We start from the raw sequence: 23,904 nt of genomic DNA, 5'->3' as shown, positions 1-23,904 counted from the left end.
TTATATTTGCCTTAATTTACTGTGCTGCCTTCTAATAAAGCCGCTTCAACTTAACCTAATAACTTAGTGAATAAAAACTATGCGTTAAGGAACTTTTAATTTGAAGCAGATGTCTAAGTAAGAGCGCGCAGAGTTATTAAAGCCGATGACAAGCTATTTAAGTTTTAAAAACTTTGTTGTGAGACAAAAAATAAAAAAAAAACAGAGGAAGTAATTTTAATATAATTGAAAAAAGGAAAAAAAAAAATACAACAACTGCAAGTATTATGCGGCGAAAGTTGTAGAAATTAAAATTAAAACTTTATGTTGTGGTATCCGTCCAGGGTTGCAATTTCAGTAAGGAGGTGTAGTAGTTAATTATGCCCTACAAGCGCGCGTCATTGTATAAGTTGTCAGCATAAAGTTTTTCTAATAGGATTTATAGAAAATGATAGCGCCAGTGATAGAGAGAAAAAGAAAGAGAGATAAAGGGAAGGAAAAAAGCAGCGGCAGGATACAGTTAGAAGAGAGGGAGAGCGAAAAAGGGAGGCGTGGCGACTGTAGAGTATTTTGATGATGATTACGACGCGTCGCGATCGAATTTCTCGTGCCACCTTAAAATTTAAGCTGGGCAAACTGTTTGAGGATATCAACTGGATAAAAGTTTGCAAAAAAATGCAAAACATAGAAAGCAAAAATAAAAAAAATTAAGTATTTAATGGTTCTTGAGCTTAAGCGCTAATTTACCAATTTGGCAGTGCCTTTGAAATATGAGAGTTTTTTTGCGAGTACTTCTTGGCTGTGGCAACTTTTTTAGCAATTTATGTAAAGGGTGCCTTAATTAAAATGTGCTATTGGGAAAATAGCTCTGGTAACAAGATGGAAAAGCATGGTACACGTCAAAGATTCCTGATAATACCATTTATCTCTTTCCAAATTATTTTATTGTAGCTCATCAGCGTTTGAATCTGACGCCACTGTCGGGGACAAACTTACGCCAAAGCTCACTGTTCATTCGAAGATTGATCTGTAGAGTCGGACTTTTGCCGATTTGCTATCTTTGAGTTATCAGCTTGTTATTGACTTCTTACCAGGTAGTTAACGATTTGTTATCAAGGGGTTATGGGTGTGATATCGATTCATTATTTAAAAGTTATCGGTATATAGAAACTTCTCGGAATATGTGTTCTTTTATTTGTTCCAGCAAACACCCTGCGCTTAGATTAGAGAACGCGCATATGCTCTATGCATCGTAGAAATGGTAATAGACGCGGGAAAATAGCAGTTCGCAGATTCCGTTCACGTAGGATGATAATATGAATGTATCATACACATTTTTTGCAGGCGAAGCGCTGGCGACCCCAATTTCCTCACAAAACTAGTCGGGCTAGCACCTTACCTACATGAGACTGCCAACTTAGTCCATAGAGCACTTTTCACGCTTGTGCTTATAAGCGTGAGTTATATTCGGGAGTTTACGCTTGTTCCCGAATAGACAAAATCTATTTCTGTTCTAAACTTAAGCCCTATTCTATGAAGGAAAATACTTTGCCTTTTGAGGCTGATAAACTTAGTAGAATATCGCAAAGATAGGGTGTCGGTAATATCGCCTGACTTTGACTGGATCGGATAGGATTTTACCAATCCTGACTGGTTCGAACATTGTGAGCTACAACTTCTGCTATCCACAGCTGCTGCAAAAACGGGAATATGACAGTCTGTTCTTATTCTCTTTTATGTTTCTTCTCCGAGGGTTGGTTTATCACGGAAATTCGGTCGATGACTTAAGAGGTTTGAAGCCTTTGCTGTTAACTCCATCTTAAGTAGGTGCTGGCTGGAAAACCTGGTTCTCCAATGGACCTTAGAAGGTAAATTAATTTGGGTGGACGTTTTTGATTAAATGTCTAAATAGACTATGCAACTAGCTAGCTACTGCAGAGCTGGAATTGTATTCTAGACCCAATCCGCAAATAATTATTTAAAAGAAGAAGTATAGAAAATGAAAGTGATTCATTAAATTTCAGTGCGGTGATCACACATTACCAATCATAATGGTCACCCCCCATTGGACTCCTCCCAATCTCATACCCCTTTCAACTACATATATGCTTATGCATATGTACGCTACGGGTGTTGAATTAATTAAAACTCATTCCAAGGATACATTAGTTACACATGTTTTTTGGTAGAAAACTAAAATTATAAACGATATCCCCAGCTTTATATGCTCCAACGAGACTAAGCATGAGTAGTACAAATAAAATTTAACAATTTTCCGCTTATTAAAATAAACAAAAGTTCGTAATCGGGGTTGCCATGCTGCTGCCCGAAAATTACATGGAAAAGGATAACACACACACCAAGCTCCACGCTTCCGCTATAGCCAACATTGTACGTACATAATTGTGGTCAGAAAATTTTGCAATAAACTGTAGCACCGAATATTTTGAGGAGTGAATAGGGGTTGGGGGCCTGAGACAAATGCGTTGCACGTAATCAACAAATGTGAAAAAATACGAAAAAAATAAATTAAAAGGAAGGCAACGGTATCACAAATGGAATAACAACAGCAATATGCGCAATAAAAGCAATGAAAGTGGATAATAAAATTTTTGTTTTAAGCTCTCATATGGCAATGCAGGAAAATTACTCATAAATAGGTGCATTTATGGGAGATATTTTCGCGAAAATGGATAAAATGAGATAATAAATGAGTTTGGAATGAATTTGCATGTGTTACCATTAAATACGAAAGGGGGTTTAATACAAGAGAGGTTGGGTAAGGTAAGAGAGGCTGCCTGCCGCAAAAGAAAAAAGGCGCATTTGGTTGGCTGGGCCATTGCAATAGAATTGGTAAGAGAGGTCTACTGGCTCTTCGAAGAGGCATATGAATAAGAACTACTGGAATTGCATAACAAAGCGTATTATGATGCAGATTTTTTTGTGTTATAACCAGGCTATGGTAGAAAAATAGAAACTATAAAAGAGGTTAATTCATGATTTCTACAGCTGAGGCACAAATCACGTATGGAAAGTATAAAGCCCGTACATCTTTTATCGGACTGATTTACGTTAATAGGTCAACCAGTTGACCGAAGAAATGCCAACCTCACTGGATGAGCGATCTTTTACTGCTTTCATTGATGATGCACCATTTAAGTTCCTAGATCTGTGGCCAGAGGAGAATGCGCATCTGGCGCCCTTTTATAGATGTCTAAGAGACTTGTAGGACAACGGCCCAGATAATCAGCTAAACAAAAGAAAAAAAAAGAAAAATTGACAAAACGCGATATACCTCCAAGGGAGATTTAGACCTGAGCTTCTCTTCCAATTTGCGTCGTGTTCCTTTTAATTTTTTAATGTGAACTCCAAACAGCATCTGCGGGCAAATGAATTCTGGCTGTGTAAATTTTCATGACAGAAATACACTTGGAGTGTTTTCCAGGCCATTGTCGAGCGATGACCCCGCTTAGAGAGATTCTTCTAATTGAAAAAAAAAAACCTTTCTTAATAATTTGGATGCTGCTTTTCCCGGGCCTTAAACCCACGTTCATATTGCTATGTGGGTCAGAAGCATTGACCATAGATATTTGCACGATTTTCTACTCTAAACTGAGCTGGAAAAGACACGCTGAGGTGAGAACAAAGAAAGCTCTGACAGCGTACTACACTTGCTAAAGAGCTTTCGGTAGGAATTGGGAGACTGTCTCCGCCTATCATCCATAGTACAATCAATACAGTCTATGGCATAGAAAGAGCAGCAATACTGCTCCAAGAGAGCACTGTCTCAGACAATATTGAACCATAATTGTCGACAACCAAGCCACCTTAAAAGCATTAAAATCGAAATTGCTATCGGATATCGTGCGGAGGTATCGAGTCTCGCTGGCGTCCTTAGGGTATCTCAATATCTCCCTTTGCTATGCCCCTGGGTACAACAATATTGAAGGGAATGAATTTGCAAATGATTTTTATAGAAAAGGTTCCGAAATGGAAAAAAAGAGGCCGGCAGCAACGTACGATCACCCCTTGGATGTCTCCTGACGTAAATCGATATATATAAGGATAGGACAACGGCCTTTCAGTGGACCAACAGGAAATATTACAAGGCGTAAAGGCCCTTATAGCAATGTGTAGATAGAAGAGGAACTAGCTTCCTTCCTTTGCAGAGAGAGTACTTACGGATGTCATCACAGATCATTGGCCTATTGCACCGATGCTCCGACAGTGGCACATACCAAAAACCTCCCTTTGCAGAAGCTGTCAATATGAGGTGGAAAACGAGTTGATTCAAAAGTTTGTCTGCTGATGTTTAGTACTGCAGACAAGACTACACACACTTCCGGCCATACGATTGTTTGAGGGATTGGCCGAGGTTGAGAAGATGGATATTTGGCTTATACTTAAGTTTATCAGAGGAATAAAGTGGTTCGTTGAGTACTATTTGATAGTCCGAATGCATTCACAATGTACAAAAATTTCTACGAGTGGAAGAGTGGGAAGTTCCCATGGATGCTCTCTCAACCTAACCTAACCCAAGTATGAGAGCGATGACCCAATCAGAATGAATTGCTGAAAGAATAAGGTAGCGATGTTTCATATTTCATATTTCATATTTCTTTATTCAGTCTATGATTACAAAAATCTTACAGACTATATTAAACATTATTAAACATAAGGTTTATTTACAGTAAACTTAATTTAAAATGGAAAATAACATATTTTTAAAACTTCGACGAGATATCGCAAAATCAATACAATAATTATTATTGATTGAGTTAATAGCAATTAGAGCGCGAGTGATCGGGCCATTAAGTGCGTAATTAGATCTAAACTGGTCAATTAAAAACATATTATATTGGCGCAAAGTCCGTGATGGAACATAAAAGTTCAAAGACTCTAACAGTATCGGGCAATCAATATTGCCATTGGAAATATCATAAATAAACATTATAGATGTAATTAATCTTCTACTTTCTAATGTGTGAAGATTAATTAGCTTACACCTAGAGATATATGGAGGAAGAGGCAGATCGAAGTTTATATCGTATAAACAGTACTTCATGAATATTTTTTGCACACGTTCGACTCTCTTATTGTGTACCTCATAATAAGGACTCCATATTATGGAACCATACTCAAGCCTTGACCGCACAAAGGCATTATATAATAGTTTTTTAGTATATGGGTCCTTAAACTCGGATCCATTTCTTTTAATAAAGGCCAGTAAGGAATATGCTTTGGGGATAATAAAATTTAAGTGCTCGGTGAATGTAAAAGACGAATCAAATACAACACCTAAATCCCGAATTTTATTCACCCTAAGTAACGGCTTATTAGAGACATAGTAAGACGAAATCAATTTATTACATAATTTGGAATAAGTTATGTAATAACATTTGTTGGCATTCAGCGCAAGCTTATTTTTACAGCACCACTCATTAAAATTATTTAACTCAGATTGTAGTATGAGAGTATCAGACTCGTTCTTGATTCTGAAAAAAATTTTCAAATCATCAGCGTAAAGGAGATAATTGCATTGCTTGAAACAAGCACTTACATCATTGATAAAGAGAATAAAGAAAAGTGGGCCAAGGATACTACCTTGGGGCACACCTGAGGTTGCTACATAAGGCGATGACTTTACGTTGTCAATAACAACAAAATTTATCCTATTGGATAAGTATGAATAAATCCATTGTAAAAATGTTGAGTGGAAACCCATTTTTCGCAATTTAGCCAAGAGAGCTTTGTGCGAAACTCTGTCAAAAGCTTTGGATATGTCCGTATATATGCAGTCAACTTGACAACCATGAGTAAAAGACGAGATGCAGTAATTCGAAAAAACGACCAGATTAGTTACTGTTGAACGCCCCGGAACAAAGCCATGCTGACATGGGCAAATATAACGCTTAACTGCGGACGATAATTTAAACATCACCGTTTTCTCAAAAAGTTTTGAAATCACGGGGATCTTCGATATTGGCCGATAGTTTGTAACGTCAATTTTACTACCACTTTTATGAATAGGTTGAATAAAAGTAGTTTTCCATTCATCCAAAAAGATACCAGACTTTAATGATAAATTAAATATATGCAACAAGGGCTCTGCAACGGAAGCTACACATTGCTTCAGGAAAAAAGATGAAAATTCTTGATAATCACATTGCTTGGAGCTCTTGATCGTCTGAATACTTAAGATAATATCATCAATATCTAGAACTAATGAGGAGAAGTCGAAACAAGACGTTATCTCATTCAACATATCCCCGTCGTCATTCCATAGATCATCAGTAGCAAAGTTTTCTTTAAAAAATTCTGCAAACAAATTGGCTGAATCACTAGACGATGATGAATTCTTGCCCTTGTAAGACACAGACAACGGTATTGTTGAAACCGATTGTTTGGAGCGAATGAAATTCCAAAACGATTTAGGATTCGATTTGATATTATTTTCGAAATTGAGAATATATCTATTGTACAGAAACTTATCAAGACAATTAAACTCCTTCGCGTAATTCAGATATTGTTGCTTGAGTTCGGGACTTCCTGATTTTTTAAAAAGTTTATGATATTTATTACGCAAATTTTTTAGAGTCTTTAAGCTTTTGGTATACCACGGCAACTTGTAAACCCTTGCCGGGAAACGAGGAATATTAATATTCATTATTTCCGAGATATTACTTTTGAATAAGTCAAAGCAGTCTGAAAGATTGCGATTATTAAAAAGAGACTGCCAGTCAATATTTGAGATCAAATTATTGATCAAGGCAAAATCACATCGGCTATAGTTGAAACCAACTTCATTATTGAGTTTAATATTTCCAAATTCATAAAACTTAATCTCCAATATCAATGGTACGTGATGTTTATCAGTATTAGATAACGGGCAGAGAGAACGAATTAAATTATAATTAAGATCATTACTAACAAATATAAGATCGAGGATTTTACCTAGCGTATTTTCAAAATCATTGATTTGAACTAACTGTAAACTATAAAAATTATCAACTAAGTACATTTCACTAGCTTGATTGACGTTAGTAGGTATGAGAGTTTTCTCACCTGGAAGATAATTCCATACGATTTTATTTAAGTTAAAATCCCCTAAAATACAAAATTTAGAATTCAAGTTAGTGCTCGAAACATGCATAATATTATTAACGTGATTTTCATAAACACTATCTACACTATTTGGTGGTATATAAGAAACACTGACAAATAGACATTCTGTTTTGCCTTTTATACTGATTATAAGCTGATCAATAGAAGTATCAGCGATATTAAGAGGAACCTCCGAGGTTTGTAGGCTTTTTCTTACAGCAATTAGCACTCCTCCACCTCGATAAAGTCCTGTACTTACACTATCACGATCTTTGCGATATATATTATACAAATTTTTATCAAAAAACTCATTACTAAAAAAGTCCGCAGTAAGCCACGTCTCAACAAGAACTATCAAATCGTATTCTTCACTAGAGGTAGCAGCAAATACAGCAGAGGCCTTAGTTCTCATGCCTGATATGTTTTGAAAATATATTGATATTGAGTTCTTTAAAGAACGGACATCATCAATTAGACAGGAATTGTAGCAGTCATTACTGGTGACGGAGCGAGGACTTATGAGTTGTCCTTTTGCACCATAGTCCTTTGAAAAAAACGAAACGGTCTTACTTTTACATCCGATGGCCAAATTGACGAATCGAGCAACTTATTATAATTAGATGCTGAGATCCCAAGCTTAAAATTAACACTCCGTAAGGACTTTTCATCTATGTCCCTTTTCGTAAGTTTTTGGCACCGCATTAATAAAGGCGAAATATTTGCAGTTCTTGATACATAGTCAACTATAGTTTCAGCATTCACAGATGGCTTAAAAGATGACAGATGAAGCCATTTGAATCGTACACTAACTTCTAAACTAGCATTAGAGTTACTACCAACAACTATTGGACGCGCCTTTTGGTTATTCATTCCATCACTTTGGGAACTATTTTTCAATTGCTCATTGGGATGTCCGGTATTAGAAGAATAAGAACGAAATGAAGCGACATACTCTGCAGTATCAGAAACAGCGCCAGCTACAGCAGAATAACTACCAGCATTCACACTCCCAATATCAGCGACGCCAGCAGCAGCTGCAGCAGCATCTTCACCACCAACAAGACTCGTGCTCGCATGATCAAAATCACTAGCACTCAGTTGTTGAAGAGAATGAGATTGCACTTGACACTGCATTTTTTCTATTGCTTTTTGTGGTTGTTTCACGTTCGGTTCGACGCCCTTTGTTTTTGACCGCGTTACAATAACATTGTCTTTAGCAGCAGAGTTATTTTTGTTTCTCTGTTTATTATTGGCATTATTATTTAACGACTTGAAAAAGCTACTGAGAGCTTTGAGACTTTTTTGAGTCTCTGCAATTTTGGTCCGCATAACGGAGGGCAAACCAACAACACAATTGTCACATCTGTAGAACAAATATGTTCATACTTAATTAGTCAGAAATAACGCTGGCGTAAGCATAGCATTAATTATGCATGTCTAGGTTCCTATAGACATGACAATTTGGTTGTCCATATACTATATTTTTAATGTGCTGGAGCACCTCACTTTGAAGGGGAAGGGGAAAATAAACCCTACCGTCAAGGCAGATCTACGAGAACTCGAACAGAGTTTATCCTTACGGAGACTCTCTCAAGTTCCGTTCCGACTCTGAATACTGCACTATACTCCAAAGCTTCAAATTTCCATTGACATTACTAAGTTAAGTCGTTTTTGGACTAGTTCGATTCCAATACAAAAAGTATATTTTGCACAATAATGATATTTCTCTGCTGGGTATGTGTAAAGTTGTACATTCCTTGCATGTGATTATTGTATGCAGTTGCAAGGCATAACAAACTAGAATATAAAAGGAGCAGCTATTGTAAATGCATAAGAAAACGTCAAGTCGCGTTCTTTGCTCCTTTCAGCTTATTGCAGTCACTTTAGCGTTAAGCCTTCAAACGCCAGAAGCGATTGGCTTTTATGTATCTGTTGTTGTTATGTAGTTTGTCAAAATTTTGGATTTACGTATTCCTAGATTTTTATAAATTTTTTTTTTTTTCGAATATTTACTCAATTTTTATTGCAATATGGTGAAGTATAAAACTGCATTGGTATGCGTGCGTTGGCATTTCCTTTTATCTAACAAAAACAGACGCATATTTTATGTTGAGGAAGCTATTCACGGATATTGATTGGATTGATGATGATGGAGATGATATTGTAGGGTAATAAAAGAGAGGAATTTTATCTATTTTGTATGCTTGTTTTTTTGTGGTTTAGTTTGGGGAAGGGGTTTTGACATAAGATAAGAAAGTACAGAAAATGGAGGCTAAACCTTTACATACAGAATAAATGATTTGAGTTCTAGGTAAAGTTCTTGCTTTGGATGACTTTTCTACGCTTATTTTTACAGCTGGAAAGGTTTGAGAGAAAAGTAAATGTCACATTAATCTTTGGACAGTGTATCCTGAAAATCCATATTGATCCAATATGCCACGGTACTAGCATCTTTATTGATTGATTAATTGATCCTATGGGTGGATTGGCCTTGTTGGTCTGCTGTTAAAAAGCAATTTGGCTTCTAAGGTGTGAGTGACACTTTTTTGCTTGTAAATGATCTTAATTGTTATGGAAAAGATGATTCAGCTTTTTATTGGGCAGCCGTAAGATTGCAGCTACTGATCATTGCATACGCGCTCAGTGTCTGTATCGTGAGATCACAATGAAAGTTATATAAACAGACATACAAGCGCTGTTATGTCTTTTTTAAACTCTCATAGCAGTAATTTTTGTATGCAGGTTATTATCTCGAACCACACATATAGCTCAATCCCTTATACAACATACCAAATCCTTCCATTTGAATAGTATGCTTAGGTGTCGAGAGACTGTTAATCTGTAAACAATGGGCACTTCAACAATCTCAACAGCTTCGACTATTGCTTAAATTGCTAACTACACCACTTGTTACCGTTGAGGGAATAGTAGGTTGAAAACTACTCTGGAGCAGTGAACTTGTTTACCGATGGATCCAATCTGAATGCGGAGAGGGTTTTTTTTGTGAAGACCTCATGAGAGTTTCCAACCACAGCTCACGTCACAGGCATATTCAACATTTTAATACGAAGCAATGAGGGTGTCATTTGTGTTGTGATTTGTGCTATGAATCAGTAGCGAGCGCTGTGATTGCGGTTATTGGAAAGCCGTATCGGCTTAGATCAAACAAATCACAATCAAAAACCACGCTGTTCTCCAAAATACACGGCATATGTCAACTTTACTAATACGAACGAAAAAATCGGAAACAACTCAGTTTGTATGTACCGAATCTGCGAAGTACTTATCTGTGGTCTGCCTTAGGCGGAACAATATATTGTTATACAGCTCTTTTAAACCGGTCTCACTATTGGCATCAGTGTTTTAACATAACTCACAATAACGTTCAAGTGATATGGATCTAATCTCTTACTCAATCTAAGCTAGCCTGGCATCGTCATCAGGGAATGTGTGAGTGACCGAACGATCTAAGCAATCCTGTCTCATCTCACTAGCTTTTAGTGAACATTATGAAAATTATATTGAGTCCTCTCGGTACTGGCATATCTAGTATCAGGGTATGTATATATGTAGGCTGTTAATTATTTTAATTATGTATGTAAGTATGCACATTTGCAAGTGAGACTAAAAAGTTCAGTCATTGAAAACATTATCTCTTTGGCAATGTCAAACAGCAAAAGCGTAAAGTCATTAAAATCCATTGCAATTTCTCTGAATGACACCATCAGCAACTGCAATTACGAGGAGCCTGCACCAGCCAAGCAAAGAGTCAAACGAAATGAAATTAACAAAAATATTTCAAAAGGCTTGAATGTGTGAGGCTCTACTGACGCCCGCACCGTAGCCACAAATGTTTTATTTTTTCAATGGTATCACAGCGCACATACCGACACATACATAAACACCAGTATACATACATATATTGAAACAATTGAATATGTGAATTTTTAAATCTTTTATATTTGGCTCCATTGTACAAATCACATGGTAGCTACATATTGGCGACATTAAGTCTAACGGCTTCACTATAGAAATTAGCCAAACAAACAGCCGCCGCAAAGTTTTCAATTGAATAGCGTATTTTCGAGTTCGTATCTGGAGTGGTAGGTGGTAGAACTTTCAAAAGTTCAACTGCTAATTAATAACAAGACATTTATTTTGACACTCATACTTCGTAAAGGCTGTCCATGTCCGCATTTACTTGGCCATGAGCTCAGTGTTCGAACTTGAAAAAAAATGTTTTGTAGGTAGTTCACGAAGTTACAATGCTCCTCGTACCAGATGGCTAAGGGAGTTCAGATACCATCCATCACTTTTTCACGGGATTCCAGGAGTTGTTGTTTCAAGGGGTTGTTTGCGCAATCAAGACTTCTCCCACTCAAATATCAGTACCCACAGTGGCGAACCATGTCGGTGAAGGTTGGAACATGTGTAAGCACGAAGGAGCCGGCATGACCTAAACTGGATAAGCAACATACAATAACCTCGAAAGCATTAAACAGGGGACAGGACGAAGGCGTCATGACGAAGGGGTTGGAAAAAACAGCTCAATGTCAATGAGCCTTAGAAACAAAACTAGAACAACTCAACGAAGTCGGCACAACATTTGAGCTAGTGGAATTCAATAACTTCCTATCAAAGACGATTATGACTGCCCAAATAGAGCTTACCCTCAAATAAGATTTAGAGGAAAAGCAAAGCCGCCATGGTGCAGCAAGGAGTTAAGTCTTCTAAAGAAAAATAAAATAAGTGATTAAGCTGAAAAACGTGAAGGACTAGTATAGGGTTCGGTTGACAATCTATAAGTGTGAAAAATACAAGAGCGAGAGAGTCTCATGGAAAATGCGGACGTTGAGCAATCTAGCGAAACAACGCAGTTTCTGAATGTCCTATCTAGGAGAGACTTTGACTAATAAAGAAAGAGAACGGGGAATGGGCGCATATTAGTGAAGAGTTCTTCAAGCTCGACACACATATCCCATCGGCAGATGATGCAGAAGAGCCAGCAGACAGCAATTACACTTCGATCACTGCGGGAGTACTGGGCGGTGAAAACTTTCTCTGATTTTAAATTGCCGAGCTCAGATGGTATCTGCTGATTAGTTGTTTGAATAGAGGCGGAGTTATGAAAATCATTTTCTTCGTAATTTTTTTATGGTTGCAAATGAAAAGTTGCCGATCGTTCGAGATTATTCACTGCCTTTAGAACAAAAAGTATCCAATTTTAAATAGATTATATCTCCACATGGACCCATGATATAATTGAGGGAGAACCCTATTAACGTATGTAGGCTCGATAAGACGAGAGCTAGGATGATTTTCAGAGCTTCGCTAGCTTCAATATTATAAAAAGTTCTACCCCTCAAAGCAATTATGATACATCGAAAGGTTCTTCAGAAATCTTCTAAATAAAATGGTAAATTTTTACTACTTTAGTGTTAGAAGTCCGAAAACTGTGTAAAGCGCCAACAGTCAGCAAAACTAATATGTCCAACTCTAGATCCGATAAGCATACACATACGATACTAACGAATTTTCATGGACGACGGACATTGGTGCTGTGGTTAGAGGAAAAGCAATTTGTAAGAGTTTTTGCTAAAATCGAAACGATCTAAAATAATGAACTCAGCGGTCTCGCAAACTAGTACATGTCGTAGTGCAGTCGATACATGCCCGACAACTGTAACTTGAGAGGGGCAAGTCCCATGTTTGGTTTGTTCGGTTTGAACAACATCAAAGTAAAATAATAATTCGGTATGTGTGAGTATTGTAAATGGTTTTGGTGTGTAATTTTGAAAATTGTTAACGTTTGTTAACATTTTAGCTTTGTTGTAGTGTGTATTTTGAATGTTTTGAGGTTTTAAATTGTTAACATGAATTGATACAGCGATTAATATAATTGAGGAACTAAAAAAGTTTTAAAGGGAATGTAAATCGATCAATGAGGCCAAATGATGGCAGTCGATTTAAAGAGAAGTTTTAGATGGTCCTAGAACGATCGTCTCTACCAAAAGAGATCCTCAATTACTAGGGGCTGCACAATATCGGGAAAGAAATATTTTTGGGAAAAGCATTTACTTGGGGAAATTGAAACTGTAAATCATGCCTCCGCAAAAATACAAGTGAATTTCGCTTAAGTAATGACAGCACAATTGTGCTATGGAAAGTGAAACCCGCTTCAAATCCACAGTGCGATCAGTCTTTATACTGCGAAACCTCGTTTTGACTGTGTAGACAAGACGGTAAAACATTGTGCCTTTGGAGTATCTCATTTCTTAGAAAATTTCAGTTCGCCCCACTATTTACTTCAAGCACAAGACAATTTAATTATTTGCATAGAAGGTTGAAGCAATTTCAATTATATGTAGCAAGGAAGATTTGGTTGGATAAAGCAGGGAGGCCGTACGTGTTATATTTTATATTGACACTACGAGACATTTAAGTCGACTCTGTGCATTAGTTGGAGGCACATTGTTGCAACTAGTTATTTTTCAGTTAAAACAGTTAGTGGGATTTGGAACTGGCGGCCACCTTGGTGTAATGCTACTGTGCTCCGTTCACCACACCGAGGGCCTTCTTCTATTCAACTCATGGGCAAAGTAACATCAAACATTTCTTCAATAAGAAAACATTTTCCTAACCGGGCTCGCCCGCCGAAAGTGATTCTACCATGAAAAGCTTCTCAGTGGAAATTCATCTACCTTGCAGATTCCGTTCGTAGTCTGCCCAAATCTCCTTGTAGGTAAATCTCACCAAGTATTTGTAGGTAGTGGAGCTTCCAAAACTTCTGCAGACTATGAAGGAAAACGCCCCGCAAATCTAAGTTGCCTTGTCTGCAGTTTGGACACAGAAAGTATTAATCGACTTTTTTTTTATTCATTCTTCGCATTCCCCTTTGGTTCAAATCAGTTTTCTGCATTAAAAAATTAGGAGTTTTCACAGGAGATCATCCAAACAGCGGACGTACAAAGTGGTCCGTCTCGCTTATAACCTTTTCTAAACCTTTTCTGGCCTTCTCATATCCCTCATAACCCACCTTCTTTCCATCGAACGTCCTGTGGCCGGGAAACCAACACTCAAAAATATTGGATAACTCCATAGGCGCCAACTTTTGATATAAATATCAAGTGAATCATGTCATGTTTAAATCGATAGTTAGTGAATATTGCGCATTCGCATTTCATTATCAATTTTCAGCTTTTCTTCACTTCAGCAGGTATAGATAAAATTCAATTATCTATTTGCAGAACCGATAAACAAGACGAGGAGTATTTTGGGGTACTTTTGTGAGAAAGTACAGAAGGCACTAGGGTCAGAGCCGTCAGAGGATTACTCTAACCTTTCGTATATATGACGATACAAGAAAAAATAAGTGAGGTTGCTATCAAAGGTAATTTTCGACTGATCCGCAATCGGTAGCATACAACCATGGACGTGGATACGCAGTAGTAATAAAATTGTAACTAACAAGTGAATAGGATGTTTTATTGAGAATTGACTAGTGATGAAATATAACTTCGTGAGGTAAAGAAACAAAGCAGTACGGGAAGATAACCTTTAATTTTGGAGTAAAGCTCATTAATTAATTCGCGCTTAACCTCCTAAGCGATTTTGGTAATTGGTGAGTAAGGCTGTGGTTAAGTTAGATGAACCGGTTGCCTTAATATTTAAGGCGACACAATTATCCTCCGTCACCTTATATCCTGCACTTTAAAAATACTACAATCTCTCCGGGTTCAAGTTGTGACTAAGCACAACGCAAAACTAATACCTTCACAACTTCCCAAACTTAATTGACAACCTCACCGAAGGCGTATCCTGTAATAAATATGAATATACCATGCACATAATTAACAATCGAGGGTCTGCCAACCTCGAGTTCATTATGGCGTGAAAATTTCAATGTGATCAAATTAAATCGTTGCTGAAACGGTCCGTCTAACACCTTAATGTTGCTTGTTAGTCGAATTTACCGATCTTTATCCCGAAAAGGACCATCAACATCAATGCAACTTTATCGCTTAAACCAGGGACGGAAAATAATAATTTTTTTTCGGAGTAGAAAAAGTCCTTTTCAAAAAATTGTCCTAAATGAAAATGTATAGCAATATCATGTCGAATCATGCATCCTTTTTATTTTTCCAGCTTTTTCCATAAAAGTTCACATATAAAAGTAAAATCTGTATTTGTATTTTTTGGGTTCGATAGAACTAATAAGAATAAAAGTCCAGAAATAAAAGTTAAATCCGGACTTTTATTTTTTAAGGCCAAAATAAAAGTCCAGCTTGATAACAAAGAAACGGCTTATCCGAATTAAAAACAAATTTTATTTCCGATAAGCCGTTTCTTTGTTATAAAGCCGGACTTTTATTTTGGCCTTAAAAAATAAAAGTCCGGATTTAACTTTTATTTCCTTTTATTTTTAAAAGTCCGAGTTTAACTAGTTCTATCGGACTCAGGTAATAAAAATCCGAAAAAATTTTATATCTTGATCCAAATATATTAAAAGTACACAATTAATAGTTTTGCAAGGACTTATATTATAAACGGAATAACAGTTTCCGTCCCTGGCTTAAACAAAAAGAAGATAACTACAATCTTGCCTTGTCACTCTGCCATATATATCATCTCTGGCCCGACGAGAGGGGAGGAGAAATGTGCGGATTCCCACCGGGCCCGGAGTTTCTGAGGGGGCGCGCGATTTAGATGTACTAAGACATTTTTTTTTAATTCAAGAGAGTCTTTAGTTGTTCCATATGCAAATTTTAAGCCGAATTTCAAAAGCAATGAATATTGGTAATGATTTTTTGCCTTCGAACAGTAAGGATACAATAAAAACATCAAACAAAAATGTATGTTTACATGAATCCGAAATCGTAAAATTGTCGTGGTGACACTGATGAAGGTCCATCTGCAAAAAGTCTTCCAACAATACCACCAACTCTATATCAAACTCCAGATTATTTAAACGAGTTCGATATTGGTACCGTGAATAATGAGTTTTTGCGATCTCGAGAAGTCGACGAAATAATTCGTCGAGGTCATCAAAAGTGTCCTGTTATTTTTTCACGTGATCGTCATGACGACGCATTTCCTACCTCGTTGTTAAACAGAATCTTGGCAAATGGAGAGAAAGTGGAGCGTCACTGGTTGGTGTGGAGTTCCAGTAGGAATGCTTTTTACTGCCTATCATGTCGTCTGTTAAGCACCAATACTTTAAATCGACCTAAAATTTGTTGTCCTGGCGGATATTCGAAATTGCAGGTGCAGGAGCTATAGGATAAGCCGCCAGCACACGAAAATACTTAAGATCACATTAAATGTTATATTCAATGGCGATCTTTACAAAATCTAATTCAAAAGGAGGCAACAATTGATACACTTATCAATGAAGAGCTAATCACTGAAACTCAAAAGTGGAAAGAAATTTTATATATAATTTTGGCCCAGCTTTCAGAGGCGAAAGCATATATCTTGGTGAACGAAACAATGGAAATTTTTTGGACATCTTAGAAGGATTAGGATTTCACAATAGCAGCACAAACGTTTACAAGTTTGCTATCTTTCCACAGACATTCAGAGCAAGTTTATAGAAATTTGTGCAAAACACATGGAAACAGGGAAACTATATTAGATCAACGGAAAAAAACCAAGTATTTTGCTATTATCGTTGATGCTATGCCTGATGCTAATCACGTTGACTACGTTCATTTTGCGCTACCTCCATTTCAATTCGAAAGCACGAAGCTTTCATGAATTGTAACCAAAAAACTGGTAAGGAATTCGCAGATATAATTTGCCATACTCTAGGTAAACTGAAATCCCATTAAAAGATTGTCGTGCACAAGGGTACGATAACGGCGCCAATATGAAAGAAGCTTACAACGGAGCACAACGTCACATTCCCGACAAAAACCCGAATGCTGATTACTCGCCTTGTGCAACCCACAGTCTCAATTTATGTTGTGTTGATGCTGCAGAATGTTGTACGGCTGCAATTACTTTCTTCGAAGTTGTACAAAAATGTTTTACTATTTACTATAATGAGGCGAGAATACTCCCCATCAGGGAGAGAAATGAGATGCTGACCAAACAGTTTCTGTTGAATACCCAGAAACCTGGGCATCCCAACAGACATCTGATTGACGAACCAGCACCGCCTAGGGGCCTAAGGAGTCATCTCCGTAAGCTTATTTACTTACTTAATTGGCGTTTAACCGTCTAAACGGTTATGGCCGTCCAACAAGGCACGCCAGTCGCTCCTTCGCTCCGCCAACCGGCGCCAATTGGTCACACCAAGGGAGTTTAAATCGCTTTCCACCTGGTCCTTCCAGCGGAGTGGGGGCCGCCCCTCTACGCATAACATGGCATAGCCAGCGAAGCCGCTGTGTTTTAATTCGCTGGACTATGTTGATGTCTGCGTATAGCTCGTACAGCTCATCATTAAATCTTCTTCGGTACTCGCCATCGATCAACGCGTAGAGGTCCATAAATCTTTCGAAGAACTTTTCTCGAACACTCCCAAAGCCGCTTCATCTGCTGTTGTCATGGTCCATGCTTCTGCCCCATATAGCAGGACGGGTACGATAAGTGACTTGTAGAGTATGATTTTCGTTCGCCGATAGAGGACTTTACTTTTCAATTGCCTACCTAGTCCAAAGTAGCATTTATTGGCAAGATTGATTCTTCGCTGGATTTCAGTGCTGATGTTGTTGCTAGTGTTGATGCTGGTTCCCAAATAAACGAAGTCCTTTACTATTTCGAAATTATGGCTGCCAACAGTAGCGTGGTTGCCAAGGCGCGTATGCGCTGACTCTTTGCTGGATGACAGCAGGTACTTCGTTTTGTCCTCATTCACCATCAAACCCATCTTTACCGCTTCTTTTTCCAGTTTGGAGTAAGCAGAACTAACAGCGCGGGTGTTTAGGCCGATGATATCAATGTCATCAGCATATGCCAGTAATTGCGCACTTTTATAGTATATTGTTCCAGTGCGGTTAAGTTCTGCAGCTAGAATAATTTTCTCCAGCATCAAGTTAAAGAAATCGCACGATAGGGGGTCACCTGTCTGAAACTTCGTTTAGTTTCGAACGGCTCGGAGAGGTCCTTCCCAATTCTGACTGAGCTGATGGTGTTGCTCAACGTCATTTTGCACAGCCGTATAAGTTTTGCGGGGAAACCAAATTCAGACATAGCGGCATAAAGGCAGCTCCTTTTCGTGCTGTCGAAGGCGGCTTTAAAATCGACGAAGAGGTGATGTGTGTAGATTCTCTTTTCACGGGTTTTTTCCAAGATTTGGCGCATTGTGAAAATCTGGTCGATGGTAGATTTTCCAGGTCTGAAGCCGCACTGATAAGGTTCAATCAGCCGGTTCACGGTGGGCTTCAATCTTTCGCACAATACACTTGAAAGGACCTTATATGCGATATTATGAAGGCTGATTCCACGGTAGTTGGTGCATTTTGCAGTATCCCACTTCTTGTGGACTGGGCAAAGGACACTTAGATTCCAACCGTCGGGCATGCACTCGTCCGCCCATATTTTGCTAAGAAGCTGCTGCATGCGCCGCGCCGACGTACTTGAATAGCTCCGCAGGCAATCCATCAGCTCCCACGGCCTTGTTGTTTTTCAATCTGGTTATTGCTATTCTAACTTCGTCATAATCGGGCGGGGGGCATATATTCCATCATCATCGATTGCGGAATCGGGTTCTTCATCTCTGCGCGGTGAATTGCTGTCTCCATTTAGGAGAGCAGAGAAGTATTCCCTCCATAATCTAAGCACTCTCTGGACATCAGTTACAAGGTCGCCGTTTTCATTCCTACAGGAGTTTGCCCCGGTCTTAAAACCTTCCGCCTGTCGCCGTATTTTTTGGTAGAATTTTCGGGCGTTATTCCTGGTGGCTAGCAGCTCAAGCTCCTCGCACTCACGCCTTTCTGCTTCTGCTTTTTTCTTCCTGAAAAGACGTCTCGCTTCCCTTTTCAACTCACGATAGCGTTCACACATTCCTCTTGTCGCGCTCGCTTTTAACGTAGCCCTGTAGGCAGATTATTTTCTTTCGGTTGCAACGCGGCATTCTTCATCGTACCAGTTGTTTTTTCGTGGCCGCCGGTAACCAATTTTTTCCTCGGCGGCAGTACGACGTGTTTTGGAGATATGCTCCCACTCATCCTGTATTCCTTCAGCATGAGTTGTGCTCTCAGAGAGCAGGTGTGAGAGCCGAGTTGCGAAATCATTGGCAGTCTGTTGTGATTGAAGCTTTTCGACGTCTAGCTTTCCTTGTGTTTTTTGTTCCGTAAGCATTTTGAGGAAATACGGCATCTGAGAACTCAGCCGTATGAAGCAAAAAAACACAAGCAGGTCCTTGGTGAACTCCACAAACAGGCGTCGGACCTTTATACCAGGAATTGCCCGGTGAATCCAGTACTCAAAAAACAGTAGCCAAAACTTGCGGAAGAGGAACGCATACTCCTCAGGGAAACGCGAGTCACTCTAGCTCAACTTCGTTCTGGATACTGTAACAGGTTAAACTCTTACCTATCCAGAATCAACCCCGACATACAAAATGTATGTCCCGCTTGCAATGTGTCCCCACATGACACCAACCATCTATTTAATTGTAATGTGGAACCAACGCCTCTAACACCCATTTCATTATGGTCCACCCCTGTTGAAACAGCAAGTTTCCTTGGACTTCCGTTAGAGCATATTGATGACAATTTATGATCGGTCGCAACTATTAGGTGGGGCGAAGCACTGCTACAAGAACAACAACAACAAGATAATGGAAATGAGATGATTACGGGTGATTCAGAGTCTGATTTTAAAAACAATACATTCTTGGTGGTCGTTGATTCGGTAATCACTGGCATTACTGAACGATTTGCAGCTATGAGAAATTCGAACGAGACGTTTTCTTTTTGTGGCAATTTGAAGACATGGATCAAACTACGGTTCGGGCGAGCGCAGCAAAATTGGTCGAAAAATACAAGTCGTACGTTTTTCAAAGCAAATTCGAAATAATTCACTTGAAACACATTTACGAAGCAGATTTTGATAAAGGTCTGTCACCACTGCAATTGCTAAATGCCATCTATGTTCAAAATCTGTATACAATTTTGCCCAACATTTGTGTTGTTTTACGTATTTTTGAACTATACCTGTTACTGTAGCTAGTGCAGAACGTTCTTTCAGCGTCCTTGCAAGAATCAAACACTTTCATAGATCGTGTTCATCGCAAGAGCGAGTTTCAGGACTTGCCACACTTTGCGTTGAATCCGTTTTGGTAAGACAGTTAAATTTTGATATTATTATAAAAAATTTTGCAGCGAAAAAAGCAAGAAAAGCCGCTCTTTGATATCCGAACCTTCTATTAGTCTAAGAGCTGGTAAGCATTTTTGAGCAAGCATTTTTTAAAAAAAGAAAGATCCCAAACGGTCAATTTTTGAAAAAGTTATAGCATTTCGAAAACAAAAACGGTGTTTTTTTTAAAAATTCATAACTTTTTTTGAGTTGGATGAAAAAATTTGAAAAACTTCTGAAAAACGTCTTTCGTAAGCTGGAAAAAGAAGAAAAACTTTCAGCCAATTCTAAAGGGGTCGGGTTCAAAATTGGTCGAAATGGGATGGAATACCCCATATACTATCGATCTCTATGATTTTTCAGACAAAAATATGTGCTATATACGTAAGCATTTGGTGAAATTTGAGGCTCTAGCTGTTAAAATGGGGCAGAAATTGAGAAAAGTTTCTTATCTGAACAATCTGTTGTATGAGTTATATACTATATGTACCACCGATTTCTATGATTTTTTCAGACAACAATATATGCTACATACGTAAGCATATGGTGAAGTTTAAAGCTTCAATCTGATAAGTTGAGGAAAATATGACAAAAAACCTATTTTTCTGAAAAATCGGTTTTATGGAGGATATATGCTATAGTGGTCCGATCCGGCCGGTTCCGACAAATGTATAATCGGACACCCAAATACACCCGCTCACTAAATTTCATCAAGATATCTCAAAAATTGAGGGACTAGTTTGCATACAAACAGACAGACGGACAGACGGACATGGCTAAATCAACTCAGCTCTTCATCCTGATTATTTCGGTATACTTAATGGTACTTCTATCTATTTTCTTTTAAGGACTTACCATTGTGGAGTTCGTGACGAAATTAATATACCATTTCATTATCATGAAAGGTATGAAGTTTTCGGGACAGCCGAAGACAGTCCCGTCCATACTTGCTTCAATTAAAAAAAAAAAAAATTATTTTGCACCTAGCAAAGTTTTAGACCCAACCTAATAATCTGGCTTATTTCTTTTTATAATTTTCAAAGTGCCTCAAAAAATGTTTTCAATAAAAAAAAATATTTTGCAATGACCTGGCAAAGTTTTAGACCCAACCTAATAATCTGACTTATTTCTTTTTATATTTTTCAAATATTAAATTTTAACATATTTAATTTTCAAAGTGCCTCAAGAACATTTTTAGCATACAAAAATAAATTTTTTTTGTTAAATTCAGGGACAGTCTCAGCCCCGCCACCCCTTAGCCAGCTGTGCATTTCTATACTTATGTAGATACCATTAAAAAAGCGTTGTACATAATTTTCATTGTGCCTCAAATACTTGGTCAAAAATGCTTACCAGCTCTCCTACTATATATTGAATAATTAAAATTTATAATCATCATTATAAATTTCAGGAATGTACTATAATGCTACCAAATAACTAGAAAAGTTTATTTAAAACAATACGTGGCTGTTAAAAGAAAATTGTATTTCTACGTTACAATAAAACAATATAAATAGTAAATATTCTGTGTTAATTTTATTTTCAGCTCTTAGTCCAAAAATTATTTGGTTGATGTTGCAAACATTTTTTTGATGTAATCCATCAATAATGATTAATGACTGAGACGTAATTAAATCAAATTAATCAAATGTATTAGTGGATTTTTTATAGGGAGCCCGTAAATTGTTTAGTCCCGGGCCCGGATTTTCTCCCTACGCCCTGTATCTTCTACATATTGTGCCCATATATATCTTCTACATAGTCTATACTTTAAAAAATAAATAAATGTAAGGCGCGATAACCTTCGAAGAGATCTAAGGCCGAGCTTCTCTTCCAATTTGCGTCGTGCTCCTCTTGCTTTTCCCTACAAATTGCCCGGGCGGGGCCTACATGTTTTATGCCGACTCCGAACGGCATCTGCAAGGCAGATGAGTTTTCACTGAGAGCTTTTCATGGCAGAAATATACCCGGAGCGCTTGCCAAACACTGCCGAGGGGCGACCCCGCATAGAAAAATTTTCTTCTAATTGAAGAACCTTATTTCTAAAATTTTGATGTTGCTTTGCCCGGGGTGTGAACCCAGGGCATACGGTGTGGTAGGCGGAGCACGCTACCATCACACCACGTTGGCCGCCGTCTATACTTTACTAATCAATAAAATACTTAAATTCCCAAGCAAAAGCTCTCCTATCCCTAACACATGTTTTCGTGTCGCATGTAGACGAAGTATATACATATTTTTTGCATTGATAAAGCCGTCATTTTCTTTATCATTAAGCTTAATTCATTTTAAGCATTAAACAAAGTATATTTAAATTGTATATCAACTCAATGTAATCCTCAATTATTTACTACAATAACACAGTAAGTATCTTATTTGTTCGCCTTCCTAATTTATCATCAATTCATAATCCGATATAATATTTACATCCCCAACAAGCTCATAACCTTCAAATGTCCTTCGTTAGTGGTCTAAATGCACAATTTTACTGACAAATAACCATTTTAATGCACTCCCTTCCCTCTTTTACTTAAGTGCGTGTGGTGTATGTATTTGGCTTTAAGCTTGTGCTTACGGCTTCCACCAGCATCAGCTACCACCCACCTGGTCAATTAACGTCTCGTTTACTTTGACGATCTATTTACTGTATTCTCTATAAGTACATATATACCGTCTTTCATTCTGGTCGCATTTGTTCACAATTTTATTACAAAATTTGTTTATATTGTCAACGTTGGCATAAAAATTGCAGCATCAACGAGTCCAAGTTGCCATGCTACAATGGGAGGCTGCATTGGCTTCTCATTCGCTCCAACTCCTGGTTTTGTTACTAACATCAAATGATATTTAAGTTGACAGACAAGCTCATGCATAAATGGATGTGTGTGCGTGCTAGTTGGTTTGTGTAAGTATATGTGTTTATGTGTACTTATGTATATTGAGCTTCGTTTTAATGTTTTTTCCACAATGATTTGTAAACAAATTTCAGTACATTGTGTTAGGTATAATAAAATGAGGGCGCGTTCCATAAAAACTGATCAGCTACAAAAATTAAAGCAGAGCCTGTTGAAGGGTTTCCTCAACAGAACAATCATTGTAGGAGCGCAGGCTCGAACTCCACTCGCGGGAGGACCGTAATGACTTCAGAGATAGTTCGTGAATAATCCTGAAATAGTTCTTAATGATGAATTATCCCAAAACAATGAGAAAACACACTATTCTGTTTGAAAGAAGGATGTGTTGCTTCATCCCTGTGGGCAATTACTTACGAAATGATCTTTAAAGGGTTTTAAAAGGATCATGAAATAACTTCTAAATTATCCTGAGAATAATCTAATGTAGAGTCATAAAAAAATCCCGAAGTGGCCTTGGACATAATATCAAAGTTAACCTGATATGGCTTCGAAACCGTTAAGAAATGATCCTGAAAATAAATCGGGAATATTCCATAAGTAGTCCATTGTTCCCGAAAATATTTCTCGAAATAATTCCGAGTTGATCCCGAAACGTTCTCAACAC

The sequence above is a fragment of the Eurosta solidaginis genome, chromosome 5, assembly GCF_040869045.1.
Source record: "Eurosta solidaginis isolate ZX-2024a chromosome 5, ASM4086904v1, whole genome shotgun sequence".
NCBI lineage: Eukaryota > Metazoa > Arthropoda > Insecta > Diptera > Tephritidae > Eurosta > Eurosta solidaginis.
Note: the sequence above shows the minus strand (reverse complement) of the source record.